Source organism: Myotis yumanensis, unplaced genomic scaffold (assembly GCF_028538775.1).
Source record: "Myotis yumanensis isolate MYYU_CA2020_CCGP unplaced genomic scaffold, mMyoYum1.0.hap1 SCAF_13, whole genome shotgun sequence".
Classification (NCBI taxonomy): Eukaryota; Metazoa; Chordata; class Mammalia; order Chiroptera; family Vespertilionidae; genus Myotis; species Myotis yumanensis.
In genome coordinates, this window is record NW_027223764.1 from 16,828,582 (window position 1) to 16,846,005 (window position 17,424).

Below are 17,424 nucleotides of genomic sequence, written 5' to 3' on the forward strand. Positions count from 1 at the left end.
TACTGATTATGTAAACATCTTTAAAAGTATGCCTGCCCCTCAGTAAAAATAACATGTTTTAAGGTTTCTGGGAGAAGGTACTTCAACTGTCTACTGGTTCCTGACATAACATTCAGAAGATCTAAGTCATCCTTGGTCATTGATCCCTCACCAAAAGTCACAATTTTTAGCAGTGTTAGTGATGGGACCCTAGAGTATATTGTCAGGGCTTAAGGGCTTAAACTAAAATTAGACAGGTGGGTTTGGATCTTTTGGTTCTGCTACATATTAGCTGTGTGATCGAGGACAAGTCATTTACCCTCTCTTGGCCTCTCACTTTAATCATCTGTAAAACAGAGATAAATCCTAAGGTTACTATTTAAAAAATGAATGGTCTGGCTGGCAAGGATCAGTGATTGAGCATTGACCTATGAACCAGGAGATCATGGTTCCAGCCCCAGTAAGGGCACATGCCCCGAGTTGCGGGACTGATCCCCAGTAGAGGGCGTGCAGGAGGCAGCCGATCAATGATTCTCTCTTATCATTGATGTTTCTATCTCTCCCTCCCTTTCCCTTCCTCTCTGAAATCAATAAAATTTAAAAAAATAAAAATTAAAAATGAATGAAAAATGTGGAATTTAACGAAGTGCTTAGCACATACTAACTAATCAATAAATGATAATGATATATTATTGATGAAGTTTGTCCTGGTTCTGGAAGTTAAAAATAATCTTAAATGTACACATATAATACCTTTTAATATCTATAGAAACAGGACCTTGCGATCATGAGGATTATTCAGCTATAAGTAGCTTCTTTCAGAATATAGGTTATAGACTTCTATCAAAGAGCATCATTTTTATCACCTGACCATTCAATCCTATGTAGGCTTGTTTTCTTTTAAGTTCTTCAGTATAGCAACTCTACAAATTGTTCACTCTCTCAACACCAAAATTTTGCGGCTAGGTGGATCAAATGGGTTATGGAGATTGTCCTCCCTCCCCTCTCACCTCTAGAAGTAGTTGCTCCCGCTTACTGGATGAGGCAGTGGGGAGGGCGGCCCATGAAGGAAGCTTGTACAGCCACTGCCTTTGTCATATTTCCTCTGTGAAGAAACAGAAGACTTCAGTTCCTGGGATTGATTAAGCTCTAGAATAGAGAACTAAGGATCTACTTTGTATTTTCCTAGGACTCTCTTCTCTCTTTGTGATAGTGTCATTGCAGAAAAACTTACATTTTTGCATTTTTGTCAGGAAAATGGAAAGAGAATAAACACATGGTAGCTTGCAATGCTCAATAAATTGAAGGAAGTTGGCACAAAGCAGAGAAAGACTCAAAGACTAGGAGAATGAGAAGAAAAACCAATGAAAGAATAAATTATATGCAATGATCATACAAACCCTGACGTTTGCAAAGATATTGTGAAGATTACTATAAGATCAGAATTCACTTGAGGTCAATATAGTCTCCTCTGGTGCTGGTCATGGATTCATTCAACAAATATTTTTACTGGGCACTCACTATATGCTAGGCACTGTACAAAACACTAACGATTACAACAAAAACATACAAATAAAACTAGTCTTTACTGTCAAGGAACTGGGAGTCATGACAGTGGGGAAGACAAGGCAAGTAAATTACAATAAGATAGACTATCTTTTAAGTGACCTCCATGTAACAACATGCTGGTTCACCACACACTCCACTCTCCCTGTAAAGCAATGACTGAGGCCCCAGCACACTAAATGCCTTCGGCTAGTAGGCTGCTCTCTAGTCCTCTGCATACTCCCTTAGAAGAAGTAGAGGTTTACTAACAATTGGTTATTTTTGTTCCCAAACCTGTTCGCAATATCACTCCTTGATGCTACAATTATGCAATTTAAATATTACAGAAATTGATGAGACTAAAGAGTTGTGGTTTCTATGGAAACTATGATGAATTTTCTGGAATCCGTAAAAGCAAGCTGCTTAAGAAAAACTGATACTGAATTAGCAGTGGGCAAAAGAATTACGAAGGAAAAAATATAGCAAGATTCTGCACTAGTATTGCTTCAAAATGCTTTATATTGCTTATTCCATTTAAAAAGAAAACTCAATTGAGAGAAGATTTAGAAAAGTCAGAGAAGATATATTTTTTAAAATATATTTTATTGATTTTTTATAGAGAAGAAGGGAGAGGGATAGAGAGTTAGAAACATCGATGAGAGAGAAACATCGATCAGCTGCCTCCTGCACACTCCCTACTGGGGATGTGCCGGCAACCAAGGTACATGCCCTTGACTGGAATCAAACCTGGGACCCTTGAGTCCACAGGCCGATGCTCTATCCACTGAGCCAAACCGGTTAGGGCGAGAAGATATATTTTGAGTGTGATTCACATACCACTACAGGAAACACCAACCAGTGAATCTACACTCAGAGAAAATGCCTTGGTCCTATATCAGAAGAACGCCAATACTACTTTGCAATGCCTTTGGAAATAAATTGATTCAGGAAAAGAACCTTAATGGCTGCTGAAACCATTAGGGGAAAGGTCAATCCAGAAAAGGATATTCACGTGGTGCCGAAGTATCACTCCACGGATTACTGTGAAAATACGTGGAAGGGGAAAACATATATTTACAATGGGGACAATCGGCAGTCACCACCTTAACCAAGTTATCAAATTTAACATCATTAATGGTGGACAACCAGCACATGAGTGATGTACTCTGAAGTATATTTCATCCTCTATAAAGTGTTCTTGCCAAAAACTTTAACCAAGAACTTGGATCTAATTTTCAGTGTACAGGAAATACAGGAGATAGAGAATGGTAAATGACATAATGAGATCACTGCCTCAACTGACTAGTATAAAATTCTAGCTATTAAGTCGTGTGTTAACGTGATAAATGGCAGGAGCAAAGATAAAAGGACCAATACAAATAAGACCTCAGAATTTATAGAAAAAATGTTATTTCTTACAATGGTTTTTACTTACTCTATGAGTTTCTCAAGGTCCAAATTGTACTAAGGCAATTTTGTCAGGATTGGATAGTAACACTTAATCAAAATCTAGACCGCAGATCTAGAATTACAGAGGTTCTATACAGAATTATGAATTTCCCCTCAATAAATTTAATCTAACACAGTTTACTGCAGAATTAATTACTTTAACTTTTTTTCAACCACCAAAACTTGTTTCTGAATTAAAGTATAATACAGTCTTAACCCATTCAATGCAAGGGCGCCCTTTTTATTTTCCATTGCTCTTGGATTTCCCAGCAGTGTGGTCTCATTTGGGTTAATTAACAGGACTCTAGATGGAAAATTTTCCTGGTAGGTTGTTCCATTCAGAGCCATTTAGAAAGCACTGCTTGCGTCATACTCTGTTTTCTGCTTGGATAAGGGGGCTGTTACTGTAAACCCCAATTTTTCTGGCATCCCACCGTCACACTTCACCGAGTGTACCCCGTGCCGTGCTTGCCTTCTACTAATGACCTTTCAGAGCAAAACTATCTAACTCACCAAGTTAGGAGACTTCCTTCCCTTAGAGTACAGCTTAAGTCCACACAGCCTACAATTCCATCAACAGACACTGCATGACTGCAGTAATAGTAATAATTCGCAATTACTGCAGGCCTGTGTGTGCCAGGCACTGTATTTGTATATAACAATTATCCAAGAGACTATTAATTCCACTTTATATTATCACAAAACTGAGACCTAAAAAGGCTAACAAACATTCCCTGGGCTTCTGTCCTCCCTTCACAGGACTCTAGTAGCTTACTCAAATGTTTTCTTTTTGCAGTGATGGCGAACCTTTTGAGCTCGGCGTGTCAGCATTTTGAAAAACCCTAACTTAACTCTGGTGCCGTGTCACATATAGAAATTTTTTGATATTTGCAACCATAGTAAAACAAAGACTTATATTTTTGAAATTTATTTTATATATTTAAATGCCATTTAACAAAGAAAAATCAACCAAAAAAATGAGTTCGCATGTCACCTCTGACATGCGTGTCATAGGTTCGCCATCACTGTTTTATAGAATAGAGGGCCTTATGAACTACTGTCCATATTTTATAAAGAACTTGAAGATTGTCCTGGCCAGTGTGGCTCAGCTGGTTGGGCGTTGTCCCACACACCTAAAGGTTGTTGGTTCAATTCCCGGTCAGGGCACATGCCCCAGTTGTGGGCTCAATCCCTGGTAGGGGGTGTGCAGGAGGCAGTTAATCGATGTTCCACTTTTACATCAATGTTTTTCTCTCTCTCCCTCCTCTTTCTTCTCGCCTCGCCCCTTGCCCATCTCTCGCCCTCTCCCTCAAAAAAACAAAAAACTTTTAAAAAATAAAAATAAAAGCTCTTTGTAAATTAATTATTTTGTGCTATCATTTGTTTTGCATTTATCCTAATCTGTGGTTGCCTTTTAACATAGTTAATTGGTTGCCAATCTTTTTCTTCATAAATTCTGGATTTTGTGTAATTTTCAAATGACTGTTCCCAATTGAGAATATAAAAATGTATTCTACAGTTGATCCATCTTGAATTTGCTCTGGCACAAGTGGCCACCCACTTCTTTTGAAATGTCCCATATACCCATGAATTCTAAAATTCTAACACATGTTCATTAAAATGCTATGTGCCACATTCATATTTTTCATGATTTTATAAAATTTAGTTTTCATATTCTACCCTCACTCATTGTCATTTATATTTCCAAATGGGACTACTTATATTTTAGTCCATGTCATCCTCAACTCAATCATGTTTTTCCTGTATTACTGCACCCAAAACTTAGACCAACACTTCAGATGTAACAATATAAGATATTAATGTATGACTATGATGGTGCCTATTAGGTTTCAGATTCCTTCTAAAAAATGTCTAATATTTTATCCACCAAACTACACTGAACCATTATTTTTAGAGCATGATTTAAAATAAATCTTAACTTAAAAATTTTTTTAAATCTTAACTTTTATTCCACTAACAAAAAGTATATACTTGATACTTTTGTCAAGATTTTGATCACTCAAGTAGGCACATAATTTTTTAAAATATATTTTATTGATTTTTACAGAGAGGAAGGGAGAGGGATAGAGAGTTAGAAACATCAATGAGAGAGAAACATTGATCAGCCGCCTCCTGCACACCCCCTACTGGGGATGTGCCCGCAACCAAGGTACATGCCCTTGACCGGAATCAAACCTGGGACCCTTCAGTCCGCAGACCCACACTCTTCCCACTGAGCCAAACCGGTTAGGGTGGCACATAAATGCTTAAACGTTATCAATGATACCTAGGAAATTATAACACAAAATTTCTCATTCATATATTGCTGGTGGAAGTGTTAACTACTTTAACTGCATTGGAGGACAAGTTGGCCAAATCTAACAAACTTACAAATCCAGATATCCCTTGATTCAGCAAGTCTTACTAGTAGGAATTTACAAGGTAAACTTACACAAGTATAAAATGATGTATGAAAAAGGAAAGCCTCTGTTGTATTATTACTAGTAGTAAAATGTTTGGAAACACTGAAATATCCATTAATAGGAGACTGGTTAAATCAGTTATGCTAAATCCACACAATAAATATGATACAGCCATAAAAAAAGCATGAGAATGTTTTTTATGTACCAATATGAAACTATGTAAGATATATTGAGAAAAGCAAAACATAAAAATATGCATACAACATGTATAACACGCTATCATATGTAAAAAGGGGAAAATAAATACACATTTTATTTGTGCATTTCTGGACAGATATACAAGAATTAATAACACTGGTTGCAAAACAAAACATTGGTCACCTCCAAGGAGAGCGCACAAACAGCAGAGCAAGTGGTGGTACACTCACAAAATGGAGCACTACTCAGCAATGGGAAGGAACACTCTACAATTGCAACTCACACATTTAATGTGGTGCAAAAGCAGCAGAACAAAAAAACACATCTTGTGTGTTTTCTTCTACATAAAGTACAAAAACAGAAGAAACTCGAACCTTAATGGGACATGGGCACAGTACTCCCTTCTGGTTACTGTTTCTCGACCTGCATTGTTTGACATGGATGGGAAAACCCACCAAGCAGCGTGCTCATATTTGTGTGGTTTTTGTATATACATTATACAGAAGTTCATTAGAAAGTTCATTAGAAAGTACTGGGAGCTTAAAATGGATCAACTGTACAGTATAAATTATATCTCAATGGATCTGTTATTTCTAAAAGAATGTCCTGGAAGGAAATATACCAAAATCCTAAAAATAGTTATCTGTGGGAGATGAGATTTATAATGCTTATTTTCCTTTGTTTACTCTACTGAGTTTCTCATTCTTACTTTATACAAAGGACAGTAATTTTTAAAAAATATTTTACAAATTTTTGTGGAGGAAAACCGGGAGATTATTCCTAGTGGTAACCTCCCAAGGGCTTCAGAGAAACTTCTGAATGATACTGGAGACCATGCAAAAACTAAGTAAATTCTTCTGATAGCTCAATAAAAACATTTTAATTCTAAAAGCTATTTTACATGCAAAACAAACTAAAACAAAATTTATTCTATCAATTACCATAATATTTCCCATTTTCAAAAAGTTCCTAAACAGAATATGAACCTAGCTAGCTTAGGTAGATGAGATGCAAACAAAACTTGTTTGGAAAAAAAAATTAACCAGAAACATGTATTACTCTTATATCGTTAAGCTATACATATATTTTCATGTCAATTATTTTTATCTCTACCTTATCCCCCCCTTTAAAAAAAAACTATGAGATATAATTCACATACCATGCATTTCACCCATTTAAAGTATAGACTCCAATAGGTGTTAGTATATTCACATAGTTGCACAACCATCACCACTATCTAATTCCAGAACTTTTACATCACCCCAAAAGGAAACCCATACAATCAGCAGTCACTCCCATTTCTCCCAACCCCTTACCCCCACCCTTAGGCAAGAACTAGTTTACTTTCTGTCTCTATAGATTTGCCTATTCTGGACATTCAACAGTTTTATGTAGTTTGCAGATGACAAGTTTTACAATTCTGTTAAATTTATTCCTGAATATTTTGTTCAATTGTAAATAAAACTGTTTTCTTAATTTGACTGTCGGGTTGTTCAGTATAAAAGTATAAAATACAAGTGACTCCCTTGTACCCTCCCTGCCATATGGTGAACTCATTATTAATTCTAAAGTATTATGGTGGATTACTTAGGATTTTCTTTATATAAGATCATGTCATCTGCAAATATAGTTTTACTTCCTTTTCAATTTCGGTGCCTATCTCATCCGTTTTTTAAAGGGCTACATACTATTCATCCCATTTATAGTGTTTTAAAGGCCAACCCACCTAGAGGCAAGGCAGTATTTTTCAGTTTCCTTAAATTTGTTCACTTTGAGTTAGCATATGTACATGAAGGGTTATACATTATTTCCTGTATAACAGAATATACATGTTACTTTTTCTGTAACAAAAGAGAGGCCTGAAAATAATACAATATAGTTAATATTTACATGAAGTTACATTTGATAGCCACAGAAAAGAGTGGAAAGTACTTATCTTTAAAAGTATTGAGTAGCTTGTCAATTATGCATATTGATGCGGTTAGCCAGCCCATGCTAATGTCCTTTGCTCCATCACTAGATAAAGCCCTAAGGGGCTTCCTTGATGCAGGGAAAACTACTCTGCAGATATAAGGATGGACGCATCGAGCACCACCCCAGTGCCTGAAATCACATCTACACCATGATAGGCATTAGGCTTGTTCTAGCCTCACCTCTTTTACTGGCATTGTGCTCTGTCTACTTGAAAGCTTAATGAACATGAACTCTAGGGGGCTGCTATAGTGTTATTAAATTATATTGTTCATACACTCACTAATTATCTTCAATGAAGCAGAAGTCCTACAGTTTAACAAATGAGTAAAGAGGACATTTTAAAAACCCGAAAGTATCTTTAAGGGTCTCACTCTTGGGGATATCTCATCTTACTCTCCAACAATAAAGTTCCACACCCTCAAATAACCATTCAAGGCATCACATATTAAGGAAAGGTCACACACATCTCACAAATCAAAAAGAAGGGAATAGAAAAGCATCAAAATTACACTCAAGACTGCATTACAGCCCTTGCTGGGGGGGCTCAGTAGTTAGAGTGTTGGCCCATGCTCGGAAGGGTTGAGAGTTTGATTCCTGGTCTAGGGCACCTACCTGGGTTGCAGGTTTGATCCCCAGCCCCACTTGGAGTGAGTGTGGGAGGCAACCCATCGATGTGTCTCTCTCACATCAATTTTTCTCTCTCTCTTCCCCTCCCGCCTTCTCTTCCACTCTTTCTAAAAAGCAATGGAAAAAAATGTCCTTGGGTGAGGATTAAAAAATAATAATAAAGATTACATTAAAAAAACTGGTATAAAGGGTCAGTGAGATGTGTTCTAGATTAGGAATTAGACTTGTTCTATCCTCACCTCATTCACTGGCACAGCCCTCTGTTTACTTAAAAGCTTAATGAACGTGAAATGGGCTGCTACAACTGTTATTAAATAATACTGTTCATACAGTCACTAATTATCTTTAATGAAGCAGGAGCCCTACAGTTCAACAAATGAGTAAAGAAGACACTTAAAAACCCCCAAAGTATCTTTAAGTGCTTCATTTCTTACTGCAGTTAGTCGTGACTCACTTCAATTAAGAACCCACATAAAGCAAATATTTTTCTTCCCTAACATACAACAAGCCTAATAAAAATAAAACTCATTTGCTGAAGTAGCCTCAAAAAAAAAAAAAAAAAAAGGATGAAAAGAAAAAGACCACAGCTAAGCTTTTAGAAAAGACAAAAGTCATGCCCTAAATGGCAAGTAGCTTTCTTTAGGAACGGTTCAAGATGGCTGAAAAGATAGTGGAAGGTTCCCCTGCTCACCCTGACATTTTGCCAGGCCTTCAGCAACGAAAGTTTGCTTATCTATATAGACAGAACTTACTTAGTGAAGAGGGGGCTGTTAAAATTACTGTTCACCTAATAAAACTCAATATTCAGAATTAAAATTAGACTTGTCTACTATGTAAAAAAGCCAAGAGAACAAGAAAAAACTTGAACTACACAAAATGAACAGTACCTTTATTATAAAACCCAATGTAATCTAACAACCAGGGTTACTACTATTTGGGTAAGTCTTATTCTAAATCCTATACCCAGGATCTTCGTATAGTTTTAGGAGTCAAAATCATTCCCTTTGTGCCCTGGCTGGCATGGCTTAGTGGTTAGAGCATCTGCCCGCACACCGAAGGGTCTCGGGTTTGATTTCTGGTCAAGGGCACATACCTGAGTTGCGGGTTCAATCCCCTCATGTAGGAGGCAATCAAGTGATGTGTCTCTCTCACATCGATGTTTCTCTCTCCCCGCCCCCCTTCCACTCTCTGAAAAATCAATGGAAAAATATCCTCAGGTGAGGGTTAACCAAAAATAAATAAAATCATCCACTTTCAAAGAGCTCATTCACAGGTGACTTCTAATGCAACTAAAGAGAAAAAGTTGATCATAAAAATCGTTAAAACATCACTTCCTGGAGAACAATCTCATTGATCAAATTACCACATAGTTTTGATGCTGGATTGAAGAATCTTGTCTTTAATAACGGGTGGAATGATCACTTTTCTAATGCCATTTTTAGGTATAGCTAACAGTTGATGAAAAATATGGGGAGAATTTTATGATGGAACACATTCAAGCAACCTTGGTAAGGATAGCAAATAATGAGCTGAATCCACTGGATGTCCTAGGTAGGCTACAGAACCTAAATATTCCCTAAAATTGTATGCAAATTGTGTGCATTCTCCTAGGCCAGTGATGGCGAACCTATGACACGCGTGCCAGAGGTGACATGAGAACTCATTTTTTTGGTTGATTTTTCTTTGTTAAATGGCATTTAAATATATAAAATAAATATCAAAAATATAAATCTTTGTTTTACTATGGTTGCAAATATCAAAAATTTCTATATGTAACAAGGCACCAGAGTTAAGTTAGGGTTTTTCAAAATGCTGACACGCCGAGCTCAAAAGGTTCGCCATCACTGTCCTAGGCAGTGGTCGGCAAACTCAGTCAACAGAGCCAAATATCAACAGTACAACGACTGAAATTTCTTTTGAGAGCCACATTTTTTTAACTTAAACTATATAGGTAGGCACATTGTTATTAACTTAATTAGGGTACTCCCAAGGCTTAGGAAGAGCCACACTCAAGGGGCCAAAGAGCCGCATGTGGCTCGCGAGCCACAGTTTGCCGACCACGGTTCTAGGGGAAAAGTACATATGTTTTATAGAATTCTCAGAAAAAAATATGTAAATAGAACTTTTTAAAGAACTGCAGACCTAGAGGAGTTCTTTGTGGTCGAAGGAAAGCACTCTCACTGTATGTGTGCCATTAACTTTCCTTTGGGCCTGTGGACATTCACAGATTTCAGTCCAAAAGTATTACTATCACTTACTACGATCAGGGTTTCAGGGTCCTATCTTTGCCTCACACCATTTCAGCTTCTAAGTCAATTAAGTGAACTGGTGCACACCTGGGTTCCTAACAATAGTGTCCAGAATTACCTGCTGCATAGTTCAGGCCCTCACACTGAAGCCTCAGAAAGAAGCCAGTGAACTCTGAACTTTGGCTTCTTATTCTCTCAGGAGCCTCAATGTCCTCTGACTTAAAGAAAATAATGATAACTGTGGCCCCAAACATTTCCTGCAGTTGCTCCGAGTGACAAAGAAGCTAATGATCACAACATACTGGGTAATCTTGATGCCAGTTTCCGAACAGTGATATAGTCACACCTTGTGATATGTCAACGCCTTGCCCACCAAACAAAAGACTTTAGAAACTAAAACAACCTAGCATCTCTTTACAGGAGTCGTTATGGAAGCATAACACAACCCAGGGCACTACTGCCTAGAAATACTCTTCGAACATCCTATCCCATGAGGTCTCACCACTCAAGGAAACAGCCATAGATTTCTTCCCCCACTTCCACCCCAACAAATCTGCCCTATCCTCTCTGTTAGCCTTTGCCCCCTAGAATAAAAAGTTCATCTCGCTACTTTATCCATCCTCCTCTCTGGTTCATTCACCACTAACTAGGGCTGATATCACTTCCCTGAGTAGAAAGAGAGAGAAAAGGATGATAGTACTATATGCTAATAATTTTATATTTTTGTTTTTCACCCTGTCACATGCATACGGCAATGATCTTTGTAAACTTCCAAAGCATTATAACTATAGTAAGACGAATAACCACCATCAATTAACTCATGAATCCTAATTATTAACAGCCTTCTACTGAAACTCTCCTTATAAAAAGATTTTGCCTCAAATAAACTCTCTCAAATTGTTTTCATCCTATTACTCACATGTTTAAGGAAACTGTGGGATACAATCAAACGGACCAACATATACATCGTGGAAATCCCTGAAGGAGAAGAGAAAGAGAAAGGAAGAGAGAATATTTGAAGAAATCGTGGCTAAAACTTACCAAATTGAATGAAATAGACAAATATAAACATCCTAGAAGCTAAACAAACCTCAGGTCTTCAAGAACAACTCAAAGAGATTCACACCAATACACATTATAACCAACTTTCAAAAGACCAAGAGAATCTTTTTTTAAATATATTTTTTATTGATTTCAGAGAGGAAGAGAGAGGAGAGCGAGAGAGAAACATCAGTGATGAGAGAGAATCATTGATCGGCTGCCTCCTGCACGCCCCTCACTGGGGACTGAGTCCACAACCCAGGCATCAGCCCTTTACTGGAATCGAACCTGGGACATTTCAGTCTCCAGGCCGATCCGCTATCCACTTAGCCAAACCAGCTAGGGTGACAAAGAGAATCTTAAAAGCAGCAAGAGAGAAGTGAATCATCACATAAAAGGAATCGTCAATAAGACGAGCTACAAGCGGGTGGCGGAGAACTACAGGAGGGGGCAGGGCAGCAAGCTATGAAGGGGGGGCCAGGGGGAGCTAGAGGAGGGCGGGGCAGCAGGCAGAGAGCTACAGGAGGGCAGCAGTGAGCTACTGGCACACGGATTCGTGCGCAGGGCTACTAGTAATATAATAAAATCCATATGTGAAAACCCACAGCAAATATCATACTCAAAGGATTTCCTCTAAGATTAGGGACAAAGCAAGGATACCCACATTTAGCACATCTTTTCAACACAGTCCTAGAAGTTCTACCTAAAGCAATTACTCTATAAAAAAGGAATAAGGCATCCAAACTGAAAAGGAAGAAGTAGAATTATCCATTTGCAGATGATACAATTTTATGTATAAACCCCCAAAGATTACACAAAAATAGTAAGAACAAATAAATTCAGTAAAGTAATAGGATACAAAGCCAACACACAAAAATCATTTGCATTTCTATACAGAAACAATGAATAATCTGAAAAAATTACCAAAAAAATCCATTCACGATAATATAAAAAAGAATAAAATACGTAGAAAATAACCAAAGAGGAGAAAGACTTGTACAATGAAAATTACAAAACATTGCTGAAAGAAATCAAAGAAGATGTAAATACAAACACAACCCCTATTCATGAACTAGAAGACTTAATATTGCTAAAATGTCCATACTACCCAAAGTGATTTACAGATTCAATGCAATTCCAATGATACTTTTTGCAGAAATAGAAAAATCCATCCTAAAATTAATATGGTAGCCAAAACAATCTTGAAAACGAACAAAACTGGAAGACTCACATGGCCTCATTTCAAAATGTACTATAAAGCTACAGTAATCAAAACAGTGTGGCAAATAGGCAGAGATATAGGCGAATGGAATATACTAGAGGGCCCAGAAATAAATCTTTGCATTTATGGCCAAGTGATTTTTGACAGGGGTGCCAAGACCTTTCAATGGGGAAAGGGATAGCCTTTTAAACAAATGGGGCTGGGAAAACTGGATATCCACATGCAAAAGAATGAAACTGAACCCTTACCTAAAACCATATACAAAAATTAACTCAAAATAGAACAAAGACCTAAACAAGACCTAAAAGAATAAAACTCTTAGAAGAAATATAGACAAAAGCTTCACTACATTGGATTTGGCATTGATATCTTAAATGTGACACCAAAGGTACAAGAAACCAAAGATGGAGGGGTTAGGGGGTGATGTGGGGATAAGGACACATATGTAATGACTTAATAAAAAATTTAAAAAAAGAAACCAAAGAAAAAATAGACAAATAGGATTTCATGAAAATTAAAGATTTTGTATACCAAAAGACACTACCAAGAGAGTGAGAAGGCAACCCACAGAATGGAAGAAAATATTTGCAAATCGTATCTAATAAGGGGTAAGTATCCAGAATACATTTTTAATAAAAAGACTCTAACAACTCAAACAATAAAACAACATGATCTAAAAGTGGGCAAAGAAATTGAATAGACATTTCTCCAAAGATATACAGATGGCCAATTAGCACAAAAAAGATGCTCAACATCACTAATCATTAAGGAAATGCAAATCAAAACTACAATGAGACCCATTAGGATAAGGACTATAAAAAAAACACAACAATGAGGGCTGATGAGGATGTGGGGAAACTGGAAGCTTTGGACCCTGCTGTGGGAATGTATAATGGTGTATATAGCCACTGTGGAAAACAGTATGGTTTTTTTCCTCTGAATGTCTTCCTTCAGCATTTCCATTTCCTGCTTCCATCTTTTAAACATTGGCTTCCATATTTGACCTGCTTCTCTTTTGGGAACACCCTCCCTTGACAATTTCACCTTGTTCACTGACTAACCAATCATCACTATAGTCTTCTCAGCTTGTTTTCTTTCTGTGCATTAATATACAACCATTGAACATTTATGCCTGAATCAAAAATCCCACCAGTGTATTATCTGGCCCACCCTATCCATACTTCAATTCCTACACAAAATCCCTACACTTACTTACCTAGTTTCTGCTGAATCATCCCTAATATAATTCTACACATTTGGGGGCAATACAGAACATTTCAAACAGCTCTGCTCACTGGAAATTCTATTTATATTAAGCTGGAATTGACTTCCTGTAATTTCCAAATTGATTCTAGTTCTGGCTTCAGAGGTCTCACAGAATACCCATCACCACCTATACTCAAATCTAAATCAAATGCACTATCTTTGTAATTTTTGAGAGTCAGTGGCACAGCATGACGATTTTCCCCAAGTTAAACAGGGCAGGTGAACATTAGTGCTAGCTCGTGTCCTATAAACCAAAACAGCCACTGAACACTACAGGTGAACCAAGGCAGGCATTGAATAGCATCCAGGGGTAAAGCACAGTTTAGTAAAGAGATGGCATCACAGATATTAAAAAATATGGGTCTCCAAACTGATGGATAATACAGCAGAGCCTGAGCGTGCCAAACATCACCATTTGGGAGGTCTCTCTTCTGTTGGCAAGGCGTATTTGTTCTCTGTTTAAGAGAACTAGGAAACCCGCCCAAGCCTGCTTTTACTACTGTCTCCTGATGAGCTGTTCTTAACTAATTACATTGTAGCTGAAAGAGCTACTCATCCCATAACCTGATCTGGTAATATAAACACAAGACAAAAACATGTTCTATTGCAGAATAAGTCATAAAAGGCTTACCTCTGGGTGCTCATGACTTGGTCATGATGTTGGAGTTGATGGCTAGAAGAAATATGACTAAGAGCAGCCAGTAAGAACCCAAGGAAGAATCTTATATGTATTACAGGGTAATATGTAAGCCAAGAATATACTCAGAGAATACCAGGGAACTCAAATGAGACCAATTTTCTGGTTTGTGTAGGGCCATTCACTTAGAAGCAAGGCACCACAGAGACTTCCTATATCTAGCCCTGTTGATGAGGAACTTGGCAGATAAAGAAGCTTTGAGAGTCCTCAGTGTTGTTTTGAGACTTTTGGCTGTATCAGACAAAATATTAAGATACAGAAGAGGATTACTAATTAAGTTAAACAGGAGATTGAGGCAAGGCAAAACATGCCTCAGACAGAAAGAAAAATCAACTATTCAAATTCGTAAGAAAACCAGACAAAACAATCTAGAGTAATTTAGAATTCTCAAGGTCTATCAAGGTTTCTTATGCAAAGCAGGAATTTTGTCCAATTGTCGCAGAAAGAAAATTCTCCCTTTCATATTTTCCTTTCATGTTAGAAAATATTAGCAAAATTTGGTCTTTTTCTGTTCTTAACATGGACTGTAATTTAAGAATAGTAATAAATATAATTGTGTGATACTCTTGCTATATTCTGGATTGGACTGTTAAAGAAATACCTTGTTCTAGAGAGAATATTTTCCTAAACTTTCTAAACATACTTTTTAAAAATCACTAACATTAATTTTTTTTTTCCTGCAAAAACTTTGTACTTGTAGAGACAGAGACTTGGAGCCATTGCTATTGCTTAAAAGACTGGAATTCCCATGCTTTATGGCTGTTGGGAGCTATAATATTAGAAGTTATTTTCATTAGTGTTGCTCTGATTCTATTAATATAACACTTTCTAAAGTCATCCCATTCTTCAGCTTTCTTAAATTGGCCAATTTAGCCTTGGCTATTCCACTAATGTACAGCCACAGAAGTTTTTAACCTCTCTGGCCTTCTCTCTCTATCCATAGCATACATTCATTTATTCAACAAATATTTACTGAGCAATAAGTATTTACTAAGTCTGAACCTATATATACCCTACAAACAGAATTCTCACTCCTAGGTATATACCCAACATAAATGCATACATATACCTGTCAAAAGACATGCACTAGACCATTCATAGCAGCATAATTCATAATAGCCAAAAACTGGGAACTATTTGAATGTCCACCAATGGCAGAATGGATAAATTGTGGTATATTAACACAGTAGAAGAGTATACAGCACTGAGAAGAAACCAACATCATGCAACATCATGATGACTCTCACACATATAATGCTGCATAAAAGGAGACAGACTCAAATATATTGTATTATTCCATTTACATAAAGCACAAAAACAGGAAAAACTAATCTATGTTCTTAGAAGTCAAGACAGTGGTCCCCCTGGGGGAAGAGTAACTGGAGGGGAGCATGAGGAGTTGCTGGTAATGTGCTATTTCTTGCTTGGATGCTGGTTATACAGGTTGATCAGTTTCTGAATACTCATTCAAACTCACAATATGGGCATTTTTATGTATGTTTATAAATGTCAGTAAAGTTATCTTAAAGATGAATCTAACTGCTGTGTGGAAAATGGATTCTAAGGAGGCAAGGGTGAAATGGCAGGATGACCTATTAGGAGCCAATGCCATTATCCAGTATAAGATGATGGTGGCTCGGGTGGCTGAGGTAGGATGGTGTCGAGTGGCCACATTCTGGAAATATTTTGAAGCTAGAGTCAGTATGATTTCCTGACATACTATAAGGATGAGAGAGACAAGGAGCAAAGGATAGCACTAAGATTTTTATCCTGACAACTAGAAAAAATGGAAATGCCTTCATTGAAAAAAAGAGGACTACAGCAAGTGTAGATTTGGAGAGCACAGGAAAACTCAAGAGTCTAGTTTCGACCATCTTATGTTTGAGCTGGCTCCAAATTGAGCTGTTGAATATATAAATATATGAATCTGGAGTTCAAGAAAATCTGGGCTGGAAAATAAATTTGTGAGTTGTCAGCACAGCACAAAGTCAGTTTTAAAACAAAGGGACTGACTACTTCAGCCAAGTGACCAAGGTTAACATCAATAGTGATTAAATCTTGTTGATAGTATGTACCCTTGATATGAGGTGATGAGAATGGCACTTTACTCTGTGGTCTTCCAAACCCCTTAACTCCTGACAAATCATTCTACCAAATACCTGAGCAAGACTCCTTAAAATTGTCAAGATCATCAAAACAAGGGACGTCTGAGACACAGAACTTTCCCTTCTTATCTTTCAGCTCAGTGACCTTGCTTCCACTGTTGCTCCCTCTGGAGCAGCGAGGTCCAACTTCACGTGATGATGGAAAGAAATGTGCCGTCTAATATAGTTAAGGAGCCACTAGGCCAGTGATGGCGAACCTTTTGAGCTCAGTGTGTCAGCATTTTGAAAAACCCTAACTTAACTCTGGTGCCGTGTCACATATAGAAATTTTTTGATATTTGCAACCATAGTAAAACAAAGACTTACATTTTTGATATTTATTTTATATATTTAAATGCCACTTAACAAAGAAAAATCAACCAAAAAATGAGTTCGCGTGTCACCTCTGACACGCGTGTCATAGGTTTGCCATCACTGCACTAGGCACATGTGGCTACTGAGCATCTATTGCGACTGGTTACTATTTGGACAGAACTAGCTCTGGAGTTCAGAGTCTCTTATTTGATCCTTTCTTTTCCTGACCCTTTACAAGCCATAATACTTCTGACAATCCACACTTGATTATCTTTGCTCTAGAACAGTGATGGCA

General features: G+C 37.4%; 1 protein-coding gene across 5 annotated transcripts in view; it reads right to left on the bottom strand.

Annotated features, from left to right (window-relative positions):
- CNNM2 (cyclin and CBS domain divalent metal cation transport mediator 2) overlaps positions 1–17,424 on the bottom strand; it is a 95,431-nt gene that overhangs the window by 36,624 nt on the left and 41,383 nt on the right. The window contains exon 2 of one of the 5 annotated variants that reach the window (XR_011473547.1): positions 990–1,084. The exons of the other annotated variants lie outside the window; for them this stretch is intronic. The gene's annotated coding sequence lies outside the window, so the exon portion shown is untranslated. The remainder of the gene's footprint in view (positions 1–989; positions 1,085–17,424) is intronic. 5 annotated transcript variants of the gene reach the window in all.